Source organism: Tamandua tetradactyla, chromosome 12 (assembly GCF_023851605.1).
Source record: "Tamandua tetradactyla isolate mTamTet1 chromosome 12, mTamTet1.pri, whole genome shotgun sequence".
In the NCBI taxonomy this organism is placed as follows: domain Eukaryota; kingdom Metazoa; phylum Chordata; class Mammalia; order Pilosa; family Myrmecophagidae; genus Tamandua; species Tamandua tetradactyla.
Window position 1 is genome coordinate 15,531,467 of NC_135338.1, and position 11,166 is coordinate 15,542,632.

Below are 11,166 nucleotides of genomic sequence, written 5' to 3' on the forward strand. Positions count from 1 at the left end.
CAAACTAATTCTCTTTTCACAGCTCCATTCAGAAGCTGGTAGGAAGAGGGGAGGTGGGTTCTAGAGGAATGGTTGAGGGGATGGATGTACTGATGCAGGAGGAGGAAGGTTTCAAACAGATTTTCTGGGCATCATGGACCCACTGCTGGTGAACCAAACACATGGCCCATGTACTCCATGATGGCTTATCAACCACAGATTTGAACAATGGATGATGATGTTGAATTGAACATTTTGGGGGTATAAGTTGGGCAAGTGAATATCCTGCAGCTCCTCCAGGCATCACATTTGTTTAATCAGTACCTTTCGGAAAATAAGTCAGAAATTAGCTATGTCTAGCTTCTCTGCTGTTTCTAAAGTTCTATTTGTAATGACATTCTTAAAGAGAATTTAATACATTTGGAATTGGATTGTAAATAAACAGTTCATGGGTCATTCTAATGATTCTAAATGGATTTATTGAGTTTTGTTAATCAAAACTGACTTCATTTTATAGTTCCTTCTGATCCTCAATACTGTCCAGCTGAATCCAAGCCAAGTCTTCTCAGGTCCATTGCACCTCAAGCCTGTGGATAGTGAAGAGGCAGAACCTCATATGTTTTTGTCACCCTTCCTCATGTGCCTGGAGCACAGTGCAAGCACTCAGACTGCTGTCCCATGCTGTGCAGTAGTAATCAGCCTCATCCCCAGGCTGGAGCCCAGAGATGCTCAGGGAGGCCACATTGCCTGAACTGGAGGCTGAGAATCTCTCTGAGATCCCTGAGACTCGGTTGTTTTTCCTGTCAGTCAGGGTTCTGGGAACCTGGCCTGGGTGCTGTTGCAGCCATGCTGCTCCCTGGTCGCCCACATTTTTGTTGTTTCCAGTGCAGGTGATTGTGGCTGTATGTCCTGGGTCTTGAGAAACTGAAGGCAGTTGAGTCAAGCTTGCCTGGGCCACACACACTGGATCAGGGAGACACAGAGAAACAATGAGCCCAGTGAGTAAGGGAGGGTTGTGGAGACAGGTAAGGCATATCACAAGGGGTCCCTCCCACACATTATATCTGCCCTCACCTGAGCACAGGGTGAGGAGAAGGAGGAGGCATGGGGTCTGGGGGGTCATCGTGAAGGTGCTCAACATTCTGCCTCCTGAGACTCCAGCATGAACCCTGGGCTCCCCTATGCCTCTTTTATTCTCTCTCAAGTCCCCAGGAAGGAGGAGCTCCTATATTCAAATATGCCCCACCCCCTGACCACCCCCAGTGCCCCAGGCCTTAGGCAATCACTCAGTGGCTGGGAGGAAGGAGAGGAGCAAAATGAAGTCATCTGACTAGGGTCCTTGGGATGAGGACCAAGAGTCCTGATGGCCTGATAGCTGCAGTCTGGTCACAGCTGAGCAAACTCACTGTTTTCATCTCCCCAACAACACACTGTGGCTTTCCCAGCTGGGAGGGCCCAGTGCCCTCACCTTGAGGACAAACCCACAGCACTCCCTGATGGCCACACTGCCCTTGGCACCACCAGACCAAGGACCACCTGACCCTGACCTGTGACCTTGATGGGCTGGTGGGACCCTCTGATAGGGACACTTGGGGTGTGGCTGAGGTTGAGGATGGTGATCATAGAGCCCCAGGAAACAGTCTGGCTGACACAGGGCCTTGAGTCTATAAATCAGTAAGCAGTTCACTCTTCTGTGGTCTATCTTATTTTATTAAAATAAAGGAAGGTGTAATTTTTTTATGAAACCAGGGTTTTACACAGTTTTTGTCTGTGCAGTAGTTGGAGGAAAATGCATACATTTTCATCCTGCCACATGGATGAATCACAAAACAAAAGTGTTGCTATAAAAATGAAAGAGGGTGGGCCATGGCACCTCAGCAGGCAGAGTTCTCACCTGCCGTGCTGGAGACCTGGGTTTGATTCCTGGTGCCTGCCCATGTGAAAAAAAAAGAAAGAAAAAGAGTGAGATCTTCAGAAAGAATGCATTTACATGCATTTTTAACCACACACACAAAATTAAAGTGTAAACTAGTCAAAGATGGACACAATAGTAAATAAGTGGACATGAGATTTGAGCACATAGGTGTATTCTCTGACTCCATGTTACTTGAGGGTACAGGAATGGGGTTACTTGAAGAAATAAAAGGAACTGTAGGCATCTCCCTGCACATAGGTGATGGAGCACTGACCATCCATTGTATGAAGAAGTCTATTCTTTATGACCCATGTCTACTGAAAGAATATTTTCTTAAGTCTTTATATTATTTGGTGAAAATCTGGGAGATTATTTCTGAATGAGGAATTATTCATAATAATAAGAGTAAATATAGTGTAACATCAACAATATAAGGGACTTGGCCAGCCCTTGTGGGACACAGGATTTTGTCCCACTTCCCTGTCCTTGTCACTGTGGGCAGCATGGCTGTGCCAGATCACAAAGTAATAGTTTCAACCTGAGGCTGGATGCCAGAAATGAATGAGAGGCTTCATTGTTCCAGGTATCTTCGGATCCAGAGAAGCACCTTGGGACCCTGGAGCTCTGGGACTTCTCTGATTCTGTATGGTAGTACAAGAGATACCAGGGAGGGTGTTAGAGCTTTTGCAGGCTCCAGGATATGAAATAGCAGTCAAATAGTGTGTGATGGACAAATTCACAAGAGGGCACAGCATGTCCATGAAACATGAAAATGCCAGCTGGAGGCAAATGATAATTAAGATGCACTTGGAAGATAGCAGCAGAAACTCCTCTCAAAATCTGGCCAGAGATGATTGTGCTGGTTTGGCATTTATTTCATTTGTCTTTATTTGGTAGTACATTGAGTAAGAATCATATCACTTCTATAGTAATAACAGTGAAGGCACACTAGCATCCATAAATGAGTCACAGGGCAGCACTTGTGGGTCCAGGCTTTGTTGTCCTCAGTCCCCATTTGTGGGCATCCATGTGAGAAGCACTGCTGTGCCCCATCTGCCAGGGATGGTCAGCCTTGTCCTCAGGGTGGAGACTGGAGAGGATGAAAAATGGGAAACTGAGTGACAGCTTTTGTTGGGTGCAGAAATTTGACTGGAGCCCCAGGTCCCATCTGTTCCTCCAGATCTGTGGACTGTACAGGAGCCTCCATGGCTTCTGCTGTTAAAGGACATGTTGGAGCCACCAACTCTGATGTCCCTTTTCCAAGTGCAAATGAGTCTGGCTGTGGTTCCTGGAGATACAGAGAGGAGGTCTGGATCAGCACAGGATGGCAGAGGGAACCTGCAAGCACAGACAGTCATGGATACTGGGCAAAAAACAGGGTCACTTCCTTGTGAGTGAAGTAAAGGGACTCTCTCTGGCTGGGAAACCACCCTTTTACTCCAAGGCTTGTCCATCCCTGCACAATGAGAAATGCTTGTGGAAGGAAGGAACCCAGGCCATCATGGACTAGGCCATTTGGATGACTCAATGAGGAGGGACAGTTGAAGTAAGTGTGTGATCATGCAGTGACTCCCCCCCCCTTTCACTTATTGTGGGTCTGCACTAGGGAAGGCAAGTCTGGCAGCCAGTGATGCTCTTACACACCTGATGGGCAGGTCCAGGGAGGTGGCAGGTGCTAGGACACACACAGAGGACACAGCTGCTGAGCCCACATCAGTGAGCACAGACTCCAAAACCTGTCACCTGCCACCACCCAGATTTGCAGTTTCTTTAAGGATTCTTCCATCTGTGACTGTAGTTTTGGGCATTTTCAGAAATGGTCTGATGGTGCTCCCTGCTGACTACATGTAAACTGCAGCCTTTCCCCAGGTCCAGATCTCTGTTCTTTCTTACTTTCACTGTGATTCCCACACAGTGATTGAGATGTTGCTGCTCCCATCACTGGGCTAACTCAAGATAATGCATATGAATGAATGCACTATGTTTTTGTCAGGCCTGAAGTTTCACAGGAAAATCTCACAATGAATCTACAAAACAGTGAATATGAAAAGTGGCTTAACACAAAAGGATGGCATTAGACACTCTCACTACTTGTGGCATTTAGGGATATCACCGAGGGGGTGTCCTTCACTGTGACTCTTGAGTAAATAGGTTGATCACACTCCCTGGTGGCAAGAGAGGGAGCAGTATTTTAAGGAAATAAAGAGGTCACAAGTCTCAGAGCAAAGAAGATGGCTGTGGATTCCTGGGCTGGCAGAGCCAGTGATAGGAAGCTGCAGAGGAGGAGCAGTGAGGGGACGGGAGGGCATGTGCCAGCACCACCCAGTAGGAGGCCCCCAATTGCAAGGAAAGTCAGAAGGTTGTTCAGAGGTCTACCCCATCATTACAAAATATTGGTTTTCTCCATTTTAAAGCCTTAACACAAATTAATTTCCAGCTCTGTACATCAGAAGTCTGAAACAGGACTCACTGAGTTGAAAACAAGCTGTAGACAGGGCTCCTTCCTTTTTGGAGGCTCAAGGGAGAGCACATTTCCTTGCCTATTCCACATCCTTGATCCTGCCTGCATTCCTTGCCTGGTGATCCCCAACTCAATTATCACAACCAGGAATAATAAGTCAAGTCCTTGGCTTGAATGGTTTGAAAAATAAAGTCATTTGAACTAAAATAATTTATTTTAAAAATTAAAATATTGGACTGGCACAATCAATTTCCATGTCTTTTCTTGACCAATAAATTTATTCCCTAAACCCCCTCCCCACATACTAAAACCCATGTATACTAAGATGATATGGGATGAGATTGGCTGTGGGTCCTCACAGAGGTTGGAAATCTTTTCCCCAGGAGCCTGGCACATGTGAAGAGGACTTGTGATGCTGTTTTCTGTGGCACATTCAGGATCAAGAGCATCTTCAATTGACCCACATCTGGTGGAATAAATAGATATGGAATCAGAAAAGAAAACCCTCAGTTCCAAGAGTATATGATGGTTTCAGTGCACTGAGCCTGGAGGCAGGAAGAGGGGACAATGGGACCCTCTCACTGGTGGCCACACCTTCCATCCACATGTCCTGCTGATGCCCCCAGTAAATCCTCAGGTCAGAAGTTAACAAAGTATCCACTTGCCAGGACAGGAAATAACACCACTGACAACCCATGACCCAGGAGCAAATGGAGTAAAGAAGAGAAATCTCTGAAAGAATTCCTGTGTATCCAGTTTGTGAGTTCAGACTAGACTCAAAAGTAGCTTTGCTGATAAAGGAATCTTTAAACCATTCTCTAAAATGTAACAATAGTGAAACAGGTTTATATATGAGAAAGGGGTTATAGCTTTAATCTGATACCATAGTTTTAGTATTTACCCTGAAATAAAAGTAAAAATCATTACATGGTATATAAAGAGGAGCATAATATATTTTCTCCCTCATCTGGAGTAAGGCTGAGTTTACATGGGGCTCAGTAAAAAGTTGATGAAGGATGGATGGAATTCTCCATCTCTTCCTTGATGTCAGATATCACAGATTCCCATCCATCCCTGACAGGTAAGTCTTCCCAGGTCACTGTGGCTCCACCTATGGTCCTCTGTGTACTTTTATAGAAATCTACAGTCTGTTTCCCTACTGCTCAAAGATGTGGTCCATTGCTGAGCCTTTGGCCCCTGTGCTAACATGGAAGCCACTTTCCTCTAAACCCTCTGTGGGACACAGCACCAGGACGCTGTTGATGTATGAAGCTGGGCAGTGCTTCTCCTCCAGGTCTGCCACATGCTTTTCTCCCACAGGAGTCTCTATTCTAGACCTCCCAGCATTACTACTTATTACAAATTGAATATGTCCCCCACAATGACATGTCTAAGTGCCAACACCAGTCCTGTAGATGGTAACACATTTTTAAATAGAATCTTGAAAGACATCACTAGTTGAGATGAGGCCAAACTGAATCCAGTGAACCTTAATCCAAACCTTAGATACATTTCAATAGGAAATGGAAAGGGAGAAAAATAGCTATGGGGCAGGGCATAAATTGAGTTATGGACATCAGGCAAGCCACCCCCTGGATATAACAGATTTCAGAGAATGCATCACTTGGCCACATTATGACTGTGAACTCACACCCTCCAAAACTGCAATAATAAGTCTTGTTTTTCAGCCAACTAGTCTGTGATACTTTGTTATAGAGACCCAGGAAAATTAACACATGACTCAATCAAAATAAAGCTTACAGGTAATAGCCATTTTTCAAAAACATAAGCATAGTTTTCATCAATATTTCATTCCCTTTCAAAACCATTAAAAATCCTGGATGAAGATTTTAATAAAAGAACAGAAACAGAAGTAGATTCAGCCTTGAAATAGAGCTATACTATGAGAGATTTATGATTCTATGGCTTTTTCCCTAAGTGTATTCTCCAGACTGCACAGTAAGATCAGCTAAGGGGCCAGCAGAGAGCAGCTGCCTTCTCCCTTGAGGAGTCAGTGGCAAAGGCGGTAGCTGCCAGAGATACTAGAAAATAAGGGGATCAGAGAGGCATGAACTCAAAACTTCTGCTTAGAGGTTGAGATGTAATCCTCTGTTCTCCCTTTTATCATGAACACCAGTTAGACTCTCAGCAATGTAAAAGAACCACAGTGATAAGGCTCAAATGGCTGAGCAGTGATTTCACTCCACTTCTGATCACAGTGAAGACAGAATGTAGGGGTTGACCTTGCCAAGAAAATAGCAGGCTATGAAAATTACAGATGATCCCCAGATGAAGATTACAGAATGAAGTGGCACTACATGTATGTGCCATGATATTCAGCAGACACACAAAAATAACTAAAAAGGAAACTGCTATCTCCAAACAATAAGGAAAATGTGTCAATAGAAAATGATGACTAATTTCCTCAAGTGTTGGGATTAGCTGAGAGAATGTTGAAGGAAACCACATATATTCATGAACAGATAGGGAATTTAATCAGAAAAATGGAAACTGTGTGTGGAAAGGAGACACGTGGAAGCTTGAGAAGCAAAAATTTAAAATAATATGAGATTATAAACAAAATTTTTAGTGGGCTTAAGTTAGGAGCAGGTGGAGGTGGCACCATGGGGCGGGGGACCACTGCTTCAGCCCCGGAGGTGAGGTCTGAGTGCTCAGGGCAATCTGGGCATCATGGCTCCTCACCACCCCCACTTTTGTGTGGTGATTCTGCAGGGCCCCACCTGTCCCTGGCCAGGCTGAGCTGTAACAGTGAGGAGGAGACACTGAGGGCATGTGGGGACACAATGCAAGCAGCTTTTCTCCTTTCTTTCCTGAATGGAATTCTGGGACCTGGGGTTTTTCCTCTGATATCTGGGAGTTGGTGGCCTCTATCAGGAAGAAGAGCATTGCAAACTGGACACCAGAGAGAACCTTGGTTGTCTGAGACAGAAGAAATGCATCAATTGCTGGAGTGACTGGAGGAAGAAATATGAAAATTTAGCAGCTTCATCTGGCAGAGAGTTCAAGATGGCAGCTGAGAGGATCCAAGTTGCAAACTCCAGTGGCTTCTCTCAGTGTAAGTCATAGGGAACCCTGATTGGCCTGAGGAAAGGGTTTTCAGGGAGGAGGACTAATTAAATCAAATGCCTTCTCGGCGTCTTGCTTGTGGACAATCACACGTCTTTTAGAAATGCCAAGGAAATGATTGTGACCAAAGGTTATTGCCATGTTAACTCTACCATCCTCAAGTCCTCCAAGGGTAACCATCTCTACATCCTGGATACATCAGGTGGTGAGTGGTGGTATGGACACAACACCCATGGATATAGGCTATATCCCTTCCTCCTATGTACAGCCCTTAAACTACCGTAACCCAACATTCAGTGACAGTGGGATGATTGACAATCTTCCATACAGCCCAAAGTAACTAAGGGATTAGATTTGCTTGGAGGATGGACAGAAGAAAGGAAAGGTCTGAGCAAAACATGCAGTAACAACATTTTATGGAAGGGGACCCAAATAAACCCATTTCTGAATGGGAACATGCTAGCAATGCCCAGTCTGGATAAGCTGAATCCCAAAAGTACTGTGGATATGCTGCTCTTGGACACATCCATGTGCTCATTTATTGAATCCAGCTTGACAACCACCAGTAGCAGGTGCTGCATGTTTGATGAGTTTCCAGCCACCCCATAAAAGACAAAACAGCCAGGCAACCAAGATAACCTCTTCTTTAGAAGTACAGAATGCCAGGATTCTCCGTTCTCCAAGCCAAGTTTGACACTCCCTCATTAATTTTTTTCCATTGGGTTGAAATCTCTTGCCTCTGGGTAATTTCAGAGCTGGGAGGATTTTTTAACTGCCTTGCTGAACCACCAGAAGCTGGCCAGGTTTTGTCATGATTTTGACCTGCTTGGCCAGAGCCCTGGTTGGGGCTAGACAAAATAAAATCATATGTAAGCTGTATCATTCCGGGGTTCTGTGAAACTTCCTGACAGCAGCATCAGTATCCATGCATCCAAAAGTCATGTAGCTCCTGGGGAAACAGAGCATATTTTTATGAAATCTCTGCTGGACCCCTCATCGGAATCAACAGTGACAGATTCAGCAGTGTCAGCCCCATGTTGGAGGTAAAACTGAGAAATTCGAAAGTGAAGACTCCCATCATGTTCGAAATGAAAGGTTCAGCTGAGGTGAAAAAATAACTGTTTTAGTAAAAGCATGCTGGGCCTCCAGTGCCTCAGGAGTGACTCAAAGAAGGGCCATATGTCTCCATCCCTCTCACTTACAGCTATGGGGACACAATCCAGGAACAGCTGGAGATAATGGAGCCCTATGAACTATGTGGCTGGGTTTCAGAAATGCCCTCAATTATCAATAAATACATATTTCCATTTGTAACATAATTTTAAAAAGTCTTTATACAACATAAAGACCTCAAAATTATCTACCTCCATCAACTGTTTTTCTTACCTTTATATTCCATTAAAATAGAATTTTTAATGTGATAATTTCCCATGGCCCATGAATAAGAACTCAATCACTGAGTGTTGGAAACACCTTACAGAGTTCCTCATCCTGTACATGCCCTGGAAACCCTGAGAACAGGTGCCTCTAGTTCTGTGGACCAGGATGACTTTGTGATTTGGACTGGTTATCTCCATCCCTGCCATGCTGGAGAGCAGCTCTTCTCCACCCAGTCCATGCTGGATGCCCATTCAATCATTGTGAACCTGGTGAAGGTGGCACAGCAGCTGCTTAGAGAGATCCTAGCTCCCCCCTTGCTTTTGGACAGTCACACATCTTTTAGAAATGCCAAGGAAATGATTGCAACCAAAGGTTATTGCCATGCTAACTTTACCAACCTCAAGTTCTCCAAGGGTAACCATTTCTATATCCTGGATACATCAGGTGGTGGGTGGTGGTATGGACACAACACCATGGATATGGGCTATATACTTTCCTCCTATGTACAGCCCTTAAACTACCATAACTCAACATTCAGTGACAGTGGGATGATTGACGATCTTCCATATGGCCCAAAATAGCTAAGGAGTTAGATTTGCTTGGGGGATGGGCAGAAGACAGGAAAGGTTTCAGCAAAACATGCTGAAATTTCCCAGGACCAACTGCACAAAAGTCTCCACATTTCTTCTCTACCTCTGGAGAGGCCAAACGTATTTTCTTTGCCAATCAAATAGACCTCTTCTTGTTAATAACAAATTTCCATTTAAAAAAACTTTTTAATGTATGGGGGGGAGATATATGAGAAAAATAGTATCTAATTTTTAATGGAATATAAAGGTAAAAAAAACAGTTGATGGAGGTAGACATGAGGTTTTTATGTTGTATAAAGACCTTTTAAATTATGTTACAAATGGAAATATGCATTTTTAAAATTTTTTTACTAATGAAAAAAATTACAAGAAACACAAACATTCCAAACACATACACTCAGCAATTCACAATATCATCACATAGTTGCATATTCATCATCATGATCATTTCCCAGAACATTAGCATCAATTCAGAAAAAGAAATAAAAAGACAACAGAAAAATATAACAAACAGGAAAAAAAAATTTTACATGCCATACCCCTTATTGATCCCTTTCATTGATCACTAGCATTTCAAACTAAATCTATTTTAACATTTGTTCCCCCTATTATTTATTTTTATTCCATATGTTCCTCTCATCTGTTGACAAGGTAGATAAAAGGAGCATCAGATACAAGGTTTTCATAGTCACACAGTCACATTGTGACCAAGAAACACGGCTACTGGAACACAGCTCTACATTTTCAGGCAGTTCCCTCCAGCCTCTCCATTACGTCTTGGATAACAAGGTGATATCTACTTAATGCATAAGAATAACCTCCAGGATAACCTCTCAACTCTGGAATCTCTCAGCCATTGACACTTTGTCTCATTTCACTCTTCCCCCTTTTGGTCGAGAAGGTTTTCTCAATCCCTTGATGCTGGGTCTCAGCTCATTCTAGAGTTTTTCTCAATCCCTTGATGCTGAATCTCAGCTCATTCTGGGATTTCTGTCCCATGCTGCCAAGAAGATCCACACCCCTGGTAGTCATGTCCCACATAGACAGGAGGAGGGTGGTGAGTCTGCTTGCTGTGTTGGCTGGAGAGAGATGCCACATCTGAGCAACAAAAGAGGTTCTTTTAGGGGTGACTCTTAGTCTTAATTTTAAGTAGACTTGACCTATCCCCTGTGGGGTTAAGTTTCATATGAACAAACCCCAAGACTGGGGGCTCAGCCTATAGCTTTGGTTGCCCACACTGCTTGTGAGAATATCAAGGATTCAACTTGGGGAAGTTGAGCTTTCCCCCATTCTCACCATTCCCCAAAGGGGACTTTGCAAATACTTTTCCACTCACTGATCAGATCACTCTGGGATTCATCAGGGCATCACCTGGACAAACCAACAAAATCTCATGTCCTATAGAAAGTTCCATGTACTTAAGGTGTTCAATCAACTATCTACATAAGTTATATTAGGAGATGCACTAGTCAAAATATAAATTCTGTACCAAATAAACATTTTTGCTTTAGTCTCACACATAAGTTGAAATTTTAATATATTAATTACCGTCTATTTTCAGCACCCTGCAGTAATGACATTCTTTTTTTCTTCCTCATGCAAAAACATTTTTTAAATTTGTACATTTAGTCACTATCATTATACACTCTAGGCATTCCTAGATTACACCATCTCAATCTTTATCGTCTATCTTTCTTTGTGATTTCATTTATTCCCCAGCCCTCTTCCCTCTATCATTCTCATATGCAGCTTCA

General features: G+C 43.6%; 1 long non-coding RNA gene and 1 pseudogene across 1 annotated transcript; one reads left to right on the forward strand and one right to left on the reverse strand.

Annotated features, from left to right (window-relative positions):
* Window positions 1–435: 435 nt before the first annotated feature.
* LOC143651231 (uncharacterized) lies at window positions 436–1,160 on the reverse strand. Its single transcript, XR_013159923.1, has 2 exons — window positions 1,054–1,160; window positions 436–942 (listed from the first exon to the last, which is right to left on the reverse strand). It is a non-coding gene; the product is annotated as an uncharacterized LOC143651231 (long non-coding RNA).
* A 6,222-nt stretch (window positions 1,161–7,382) lies between these two features.
* Window positions 7,383–8,761, forward strand: LOC143651324 (SH3 domain-binding protein 4 pseudogene; annotated as a pseudogene).
* Window positions 8,762–11,166: the final 2,405 nt, after the last annotated feature.